This window comes from Eschrichtius robustus, chromosome 3, assembly GCF_028021215.1.
Source record: "Eschrichtius robustus isolate mEscRob2 chromosome 3, mEscRob2.pri, whole genome shotgun sequence".
Taxonomy (NCBI): Eukaryota; Metazoa; Chordata; class Mammalia; order Artiodactyla; family Eschrichtiidae; genus Eschrichtius; species Eschrichtius robustus.
In genome coordinates this window covers 108,114,667-108,124,503 of record NC_090826.1, presented here as the reverse complement: position 1 = coordinate 108,124,503, position 9,837 = coordinate 108,114,667, and the positions used below count along the sequence as shown (strand labels likewise).

Sequence of the window (9,837 nt, the reverse complement as noted above, 5' to 3'; positions counted from 1 at the left end):
GTTAAATAAAGACTAGTACAAACAGTGTAAGAAACTTCATTGGTAAAAGGAGTTTACAGGGTAAAGATGATGAGTCTACTCTTTCGTGAATTCCGAGATTCCCAGTGCTTTCCTCCAGAGATCCTCTCTGAGGCTCAGTGATTATCTGGACTTAGGTCCTCCTGTGTCAGGGGGCAGGAGCCTAATAGTGGAGCATGGGAGAGGATGCGCAGACTAGAAACCTTGGTACATCCTTTACATTCTAAAAGGGTGAGATGCGTCCCTGGGTGGGCTCGAACCACCAACCTTTCGGTTAACAGCCGAACGCGCTAACCGATTGCGCCACAGAGACACGAGGAGCCCCCTCTGTCCTCAGGCCCACAGAGAGCAAGTATGCCTACCAAGCTAGGCGGAGCCTCTCGCCTTTCCCAGGACAGCGGCCCCGGCTCCAAGCCTCGGACAACCGGAGAGGTGGAGTCCACGCAGCGTGTTTGTCCCGTGGGGAAACCGTGCGTTGGGCGATTCCGAAGGCAGAAGGGCAGCCGAGCGTCCCCACTGCGCATTGCTCCACACCCGCCGACGCCAGCGCCCCGGAGACGGCCGGGGCCTGAGCCGAGTGGGGCCCAAGGGAAGCTGAACGCCCGGTGGGCTCCGTAACGGTTCCCGGTTTGCTCCGCTTTCACCCGACCATCTGCCCCGCAGGTTTAGTAGGTGTGCTCGGTATGGCGGCAACGGGAATGAGATCAGGTCCAAAGAGAAAACGTGAAAAGCAGCGAAAGCAAGCAAAGGCATGGATGAGACAGCGAGACCTCCCAGGAAGCCTGTGAGGAGGCTCGGGCCAGATTCTGAGATGAGTTTTTTTATAAAGTAGCAGAATGGGGAGGGAGAATCGGAGAAGAGCATGAAAGAGAGAAAATCACGAACATCTGTAGGTGTCCAAGAATAAAACAACAAAAACAGTGTTAATATATTTATGTCAAGAAAGTCACCTGCAGGCCTGTGGTGCATTGTGATTGTATAGTGGATAACACTGCATAGCGGCTGCAGCAACCTCAGTTCAAATCCAGGCTATAGCAAGGTAGTGTCTATGACCTGTCTTTCCATTTGCTTTTTTTTTTTTTAATTGACCTATAGTTGATTTACACTGTTGTGTTCATTTCAGGTGTACAGCCAAGTGATTCAGTTATACATACATATCTATCTTTTTCTTTTCATATTCTTTTTCCTTATAGGTTATTCCAAAATATGAAGTATAGGTCCCTGTGTTATACTGTAGGTCCTTGTTGGTTATCTATTTTATATATAGCACTGTGTATATCCCAAACTCCTAATTTATCCCTCCACCCCTTTCCCCTTTGGTAACTGTAAGTTTGTTTTCTACCTCTGTGGGTCTAGTTCTGTTTTTTGTTTTTTAGTTCTGTTTTTTATATAAGTTCATTTGTATCGTTTTTGTTTTGTTTTGTTTAGATTCCACATATAAGCGATATCATATGATATTTGTCTTTGTCTGGCTTACTTCACTTAGTATGATAATCCCTAGGTCATCCATGCTGCTGCAAATGGCAATATCTCCTTTTTATGGCTGAATAATATTCCATCCATTTGCTTTTAACGCCAGCACCAGCTATGCCCCTTAGCAGTGGTTGGAGAGCAGAGTTTGCCGCTGGCCGCAGAGCACAATGCTGTGAGAAGGAGTAAATCCCACAGTGCACAAACCCGCGGGTGCCAGTCAAAGTGAAACCTAGGATGGTTCCTTGTCTCACTGTTGAGCAGAACATATCCCCAAAGTTGAAATACCGCCTCTCAAGGAGCCTTGTCTATAGCTTGCACTAACGAAATGACATGGTGATTGCCCTTTTTTCCAGTAAAGATATTTCAAATATCAGTGGGATTTTTTTACACTAAAGGAGAACGAGTTCTTAATGAGTTTACAATAAAATGCAAACTAGTTGTCATGGTCTACACCAACCTGCCTTCATCCACCATCCACTGATTTTTATGGGAACAGTAAATCATTGAACTATAGTTCACATAGTGTAAAAAGCACAAATCTTTAGGGCATAGGCACAGTTTGTTGAAATTTGGCAAATGTAATCGCCACCCAGATCAAGTTATAGAAAATTGCCATCATCCTAAAAATGTCACTTGAGCCCCTTTCTAGGCAATTCCTACACTAGATCACTTAGTTAATTACTATTCTGAAGTTTATTGCAGTAGATTACTGTTGCCTGCTCTTGAAATTCAAATGAATGAATGTACATTTTTGGTAACTGACTTTTGTTTCATGCAACATTTTGTTCATTAAACATATTCATATTATGTATACCACTTATTAATTTTGGTATTATTGGAGTAATTTTGGTGGGGGGAGTTGGTGTTAATTGGTGTTCTTGATGAATATTCTTGGTGTTTTGATGAATATTCCATATCAATCTTTTTGTATACTTGTGCATTCATAGAAGTATTGCAACTGCTGGGTCATGGAGTAGGTACAAGATGAACTTGTGTCAACTGTATTTTAGAATGATTTCAAACCAGCTATACTACAGATGCAATTGCTCCACACTTGTGTCAGCATTTGGAGCACGAATTCTTTTAAGTTACTGCCATGCTGGAGGGTGTGTAATGATACCACCTTATAGTGTTAATGCTTATTTCCCTGATGAGTAAAAATGTCAAGAGGATTTTCTTATAACTTCTGGTCATTAAAATATCTACCTTTGTGATCCAGGAAGACCCCAGCTTAGCCTCCCCAGGAAAAGGAAACGGGGTGGTGTGGTCGGTCGCTGCCTTGCAGATGGATCCTCCGAAGCATCTCTCAGAGACAGAGACCCAGGCTCGAGGTGTTCCGAGTGGCAGCAGGTTCAGATCCAATGACTGGCCCAGCAACAGCGGACGTGCTGGGTCTCCCAGGCCTTTGCCATCTCCATGCACTCATCAGTTGAGTGAGGGCAGAATATATTTTTAAAATATTCTCTTTCAATCCATTCATTCACATTCATTTCCCTGAGTAATTTGAGTTTCCAATTCATCTCACTACCACAAGGGAAAACTGTTATCGGTGACATAAGCAGAAGGTAGGTGTAAAAATCAACACCAGAATATCAATAGGATGGTGATCTAGGTAAATGCCCCAACTTCTCCAGCTACTGTTGTTTTGAATCCCCGTGGTCTCTGTCAGGCAATGGGCACGTTTTCCCTTTTCCCTTGGACGCTCGCTCAGAAGACCTGTTAGGATAAATGTTATGTCCACTGTAAGGCAAGAGGAGGGGGAGCGGGGTGGACCAAGCCAGCAGAGGCAACAGTAGATGAGACAGCACAGTGGCTGCGGGTGTCTGTGATTCTGGAGCCGCTGCCGAAAGGCGGTCAATCTGGTGGGCGGGCGCGTGTGTTCTGCGTGTGGGGGGAGGGGCGGGGGGATTGGGAGATCTTCGCTAGAATTTCTTTGCGGAGAGTGGTTTGGTTCGGGTGGAGGGGAGGATGATGACCCTGAGTGAGAGATGGTGGCCTGTTGGGTATGTACTTAGAGTTACCTGGCAGGAGAAGTACCATGATCTTGAAGGTGCTTTCTCCAGGGCAAAGTCTTGTCCATTGCCTTCATGACGTGCTGACCTCTGTGATTTCCCTACTAGTGGGAAACTCGACTTCAGAATCTCTGCTTGATAATACCCAGATAGTAAAAAGTGTATATTCATTTACGTGAATTTGAAGAAAGAACAAGCTTAACCTGAGGGGTGGACATCAGAATAGATTAAAGTAGCAGGGGATGGGTAGGCATTACCTGGAAAGTGTGTCAAAGGGCTTCATCCATGTATCAAAGTGTTTCATCCATACTTGGTTGGTAAAAATTTTCTATGTCGTGATCCTCGTGATGATTTCACATCAAATAGCTGTCCGTTAATGATTTGTGCGTTTCGTTCTGTTAATACACCTAAATAATTTCCTTTTTGGATAAAAATTGGCAGTCACATGTCTGAGAACCCAGTGTAGACCACTACCGGGTGTAAGAAAAGGGAAAGCAGACGCCAGGTGTAAGGGTAATGCCGTGACTCGGATTCGAACCGAGGTTGCTGCGGCCACAACGCAGAGTACTAACCACTATACGATCACGGCGCGCCATATTCCAAGCGACAACAACTACCCTTGATGTATGTCATGTGACATAAAAGGATTCCAGTCACTGCACCGCTTTATTCTTGGAAATTGCAGGTATTCGTATTCTCTCTCATGCCCGAGCACCGGTTTCCCCTCTTTTCTTTTCAATTCTGATACATGATGATAGAACAAAAGAAAACCAAAAACCAATTCTCATCTCCCCAAATCCGGCACGTGCTTTCTGGGAAGTCTCGTTGTCCTCGTCCCCACCTCGCCGGCTTCTTTCCCGCCTCTTGCGTTTGCCCCTTTGGACCAACACTCCCCACCCCCTGGTTCAGGCTCCCGCCCCACAGATCGTGGCTGAGCGGAGGGAGGGCAGCGCCCCCGGCGCAGAAGATCGGGTGAAGGCGGAGCAAAGAACAGAAAGAACCATTACGAGCCCATCGGGCACTCAGCTTCCCTTGGGCCCCACTCGGCTCAGGCCCGGGAGCGTCTCCGGGGCGCTGGCATCTGCGGCTGGTGTGGAGGAAAGCGCGGCGGGGACGCTCGGCTGCACTTCTGCCTTCAGAATCGCCCGACGCACGGCTTTCCCACGGGACGAACGCGCTGCGTGGACTCCACCTCTCCTGTTGTCCGAAGCTTTGGAGCCGCCGCCGCTGTCCTGGGAAAGGCGATAGGCTCCGCCCAGCGTGGAAGGAGTGATTGCTCATCCAGGGGGAAGCGGGGAAAATAATGTTCCTTTGTCTCTGTGGAGCAATGGGTTAGCATGTTCGCGGTTAATCGAAAGGTTACTGCTTTTTAGGAAATACTCAAAGGCATTGTGGGTTTTTCCTACTCTGAGCATCCTTTCCGGAAAAGGCTCCGCCACTAGGACCCTACTGTATGTGTCTGGTGCATAAGAGGAGTGCCTAAGCCAAGAGCATCGAAGAAGCGATTGCCAAGAAAACAAATCACTGGGAGTCCAGAATTTCCTGAAAGAGTGCAACTAGCAACTGTATTTCTTCACATTTCTCTTCTGCCTGTCTTTATTGCTATTGTTGTCATGCATTTTACTTTGCATATGTTATAAACCCCACAATCCATCGTTATTTTAAAAAATCTGTTCCACGTTTCTAAAGAGATTTAAATAAGAAAAAATCTTATATTTTTCCCATGCTGATACCATTTCTGTTTTCCTTCATCCCTTTGTGCACATCCAGACTTCCATCTGGTGTCAGTGTTGTTCTTCCTGGAAGACTCCTTTAACATTTCTTGTGATGTGGGTCTGCTGGTGATGAAGTCTTTCAGCATTTGTATGTCTATAAATGTCATTATTCACCTTCATTTTTGAAAGACTTTGGGGGGGAGTCATAAAATTCCACCTTGCCTTTTTTGCCTTCAGTCCTTTAAAGAGGTTGCTCCACTGTCTTCTCACTTTCACTGCTTCTGATGAGAAATCTGACATTTATTTTTGTTTCTGTATGTACCCTATCTTTTTCCTCTGGTCCCTTTGGAGATTTTATTCTTTTTCAATGGATTTGAGCAATTTAATTATGATGTGACTAGATGCGGTTTTTTCATGTTTCTTGTGCTCATTCATTTTGTTCGTTTGGCTCATTGGATCGGTGGGTTTATAATCTCTACTACGACTGGAATTTTCTGACATTGTTTCTTCAAAGATTGTTTCTTCTCCCTATGTATTTTCAGGGACATCAGTCACACATGTATCAGGTCTTTTAACGTTGCCCTACCACTCAATGACACTATGTTCATTAAAAACATTTTTTTTTGACAGTGAGTTTCATTTTGGATCTTGTCAATTGTTCATGGCTTTGTGTTCCTTAATCTTTTTTTCTTTTTTTCCTGCAGTGTGTAATCTGCTGTTCAATCTGGTGAACTTATTGTCTTAGATGTTATAGTTTTCATCTCTAAAGTTTAATTTTGGCCATTTTTGTATGTTCCACATTTCTAGTTAACTTTTTGGACATATGTAACAGTCATGATAGCTGTTTGAAGTCCTCTCTGCTGATTTTTACATCATGTCAGTTGTGGTTCAGTTTTGACTGATTGATTAGTCTCCTCCTTATGCATCATATTTTCCTGCCTCTTTACATTCCTGGCATTCTTTGATTGGATACCAGACATAGTCAAAGTTTCCCTTCTTGGGCACTGGCTATTTTGGTATTCCTATAAAACTTCTTGAGTTTTGTTCTGGGGTACAGTTAAGTGACTTGTAAACAGTTTGATCCCTTTGGATCTTGCTTTGATGATCTTTTAGGTAGGTCAGTCCAGGGCTGATTATTCCCAACACTGAAACAAGAGTTTCCTGGATGTTCTTCCCAATAGCCCATGAATTATGTGTAGTCCAGTCTGGCTGGGGGGAGCAAGTACAGTTGCCTGTCCTGAGTGAGCACCAGGCATTGTTCCATGATCTTTTTAAAAGTTTCTTTCCTTGGCCTCAGGCAGTGTCTTCATAAGTATACCCTGCTCATTACTCTGCTGAGTACTGGAGGGAGACCTTTTCATATCCCTGCATTCTCTCTCTCCCTCTCTCTCTTATCACTGGATCTTTGTCCTGTGAACTCTAGCTGCCTTGCTCTCCGCCAACACTCAGCTTCATCTCTACAGTCCAAGGAATTGGCCTCAGATCCCCCTCCTGGGGCCCAGCCTGGAAAATCTCTGAAAGCAGTAAGCTGGGCCAATGGCAGGACTCATCTTGTTTGTTTCTCATCTCTCAGGGGTTGCTGTCCTTTGCTGCCCGATTTCCAGTGTCTTGAAAACCAGTATTTCATGTCTTTTGTCCTTTTTTTTCCCTTTAGGGGTAGGGGAAAGGGGGAGAGTGAGATTTAGTCAGGAGGGTAAATCTGATTTCTGTCACTCCACCTTTGTCAGAAGCTGAAGGCATCTCTTTATGTTCCTATTTTTACTGCAATAGGTGGGCTAATTTATATTCCAGTGTATTTTTCCAACTCAAGGAAAGAGCCTTTTTCTTCATAGTCTTGCCATCACAACAAACTTTCTGTACATCTATCTGTTACTCTAACAAGGGGAGTGGTGCCCTACTGACTCAACTAAGTGGGAGGTACAATAGAAGGACAATGTGGGCATTACCCAGAGATACCATATTGCATATGTTCAGCAGCTATATTCTCAAGATGTTTGGAAAGTCTTCCAATAATTGTAATTGTTTTCAGTGGTGACCTACTTAACTGAAACCAGAGAAGACCAGCCAGAATGACTCTGGATTGCTTCCTGTCAAGCAGCTTATCAGTTAGAGAGGAAAAAAACAAACAAAAAAACAAAAAGCACTGGTCCCAGACATTTATTCCTCTTCCCTTTTCTTTATAAATTCCATATTTGCTTTGGTTGGATGCACACGATCTAATGACTGGTCTCCCTCCTATACCAGGGTGCATTTGCATGCCCATGACTGTCTTTATCTGATTTCTTGACAGTATGTGGCTACTTCTGGAAAAATTATCCCATTTGAGACAAATTGTTGCAACCTACAGAATTCTGCACCCGATAATGCCTCTTGTGCAAACCTGGATCCTTAAAGTTATTGGTTCAACTTCCATTGATTCCTCTGTTGAATCTCATGAGCAAACAAGAGCTCTTTGGTTTTTGCATACTAAATCTAGGATGTTTCTAGGTTCTAGGATATTTCCCTGTCTCTCTCTTTGAGTGTTTGCCTATCTGTCTCTCTCTGTCCCTTATACTCAAGGCAGCTGTGGATCTTACCCACTTTCTTCTCCTCCTCTTCAGCTTTCCAGGACCTTGCATTAGGATGCCTTCAATCAGCAAGCACTTATTAGGTGCTTACGGCACCAGACCCTTCTACAGGAGAGATGCTGCATCAGGAGCAAACTCAAGGTCCCTGCCCCTACTGCATCCATATCTGGATGACTCCACATCTGGAGTCATCAAAAATAAGAATCACAGCAGGAGCAAAGCCTGTCATGTCTTTCCCAGGCTTATCCACCTGCCAGAGCCTAAGGGCACCAGCAGTGAGTGAAACAAGAGATGCATAGCACAGGGGAAAATGGGTGACTTCAGATCTAGAAGGCAAGTAACCAAAAATCAGGATTTTTAAAAAAATACACAAGGACCTCAGGTAAACAACAGGTCCTTACTTCCTGGCTTAGACAGCCCATGTGTTTTACACTTCTTCAAGTGACATGATGGCTAAATTCACCAACATCTCCTAAAGGTTCCCACACATCTTAATCTTTTAACCTATGGCCACTCTATCATCTATAAAAATATGAGGCAGCATATTAAAACAGTGTTTTGTTATTTCTACGTTAATTAGAAATTCTCCAGGCAAAGATTACACATTAATTAACTCAATTTAGTATCAGTCAAAGAACTTAAAGATAATGACAGATCTTAAAATCGCAAATTGAGCTGAATTGTAACAGAGAAATGCAAGTTGGAATCACATATTAGATGATACCTAAAAACATTTACTCCAAAATTGTAAGTGGAATAAATAAGTCACTATGATTTCTAGAATTATAAGAGTTAATCTTCATTTAAAAGATATTATATGGTATATTTAATTTACTGGAACACATAATTTTTTTTAACTTTCATTGGAGTATAGTTGATTTACAATGTTGTGTTAGTTTCAGGTGTACAGCAAAGTGAATCAGTTATACATATACATATATCCACTCTTTATTAGATTCTTTCCCCATATATGTCATTACACAGTATTGAGTAGAGTGGAACACATAATTTTAAATTTTGTAAACATAAATATTTATTGGAATTAAAGTTTCCTTAAGGGATACTAAAACCAATACAGGAAATTTAGGGAGTTCACTTTTATTAGGATTTTGAATAGAAAATAAATCCAAGACTTATACAAATTAGAATACTGTGCCACACGTATTTTCCACATTCTTAGAAAATCTGGAAGACAACATAAAGTACTTTCTAGACCAAAATTATTAACCCACTGTGATGCATAAAAGGAGTCCTCTCTGGAAGTATGATAGGACATAAATATTTTCTATGCAATTATACATCAATTATTAGAATTCTCTACAGTATTAAAAGTATTCGAGATTCATCCCAATTGTCAACCTGAATTTGTTTTCTTGTACCTAGCATGGAAAGCACTAACTTATCTAAAGCGAAACCTTTTTTCTTTTTCTGAGTTACATTTCAGCAAAACAGAAAGTTCAAGGAAAAAAAAAAAAAACTAAAAAACCCATGGTTGCTATCCACTGGGATCCTGGCAATAGAACTTGGATAACTACCTCACTTTGGAGGGAGGCGGAATGAAATATGTACAGTAAACCGGGATGCCTCTGAGCGTGGATTCAGACTGGACTTGGGACTGGGTGAAGGCCAGGACAAGACACGACTAAGCATTATTATCATTGGGCAGCCAACCACCTGACAGCGCCCATGCAGGCAATTCTGGAAAGCTCCTGAGAATACTCCCCCTCGCTTGGACGCATTTCCCATCTGGTCCTCTCATCCTCCCACTCACTACAGGGAAGGATTCGTCACCTTTGTGTCCTGTCAGAACCCTTTACGCTCCGTGCAGGCCACAGAGATCCAGGCAACAGCCAAGGGGCAGCTGCACTTCCCAGAAGGGCCTTTCGCGAGGTAGGCGGTTCCAGCGCTCAGGCTGACCCAAGAGCCCACTGCCCGCCAAGGCAAGCGGGAAGGAGACCGGAGGGCAGCCGGCCCGGGGGGGATTCCTACTAGCACAGAACGTGCCTGGCCTGCCTGCACTTCGGGGGGAGCTGAATAAAACTCCTCTTGAAG

The 9,837-nt window shown here is 43.5% G+C and overlaps 2 non-coding genes across 2 annotated transcripts; both read right to left on the bottom strand.

Moving 5' to 3' along the window:
* Nucleotides 1-257: 257 nt before the first annotated feature.
* On the bottom strand, nt 258-331 carry TRNAN-GUU (transfer RNA asparagine (anticodon GUU)). The gene has a single exon. It is a non-coding gene; the product is annotated as a tRNA-Asn (tRNA).
* Nucleotides 332-4,020: 3,689 nt separating this feature from the next.
* TRNAH-GUG (transfer RNA histidin (anticodon GUG)) lies at nt 4,021-4,092 on the bottom strand. The gene has a single exon. It is a non-coding gene; the product is annotated as a tRNA-His (tRNA).
* Nucleotides 4,093-9,837: the final 5,745 nt, after the last annotated feature.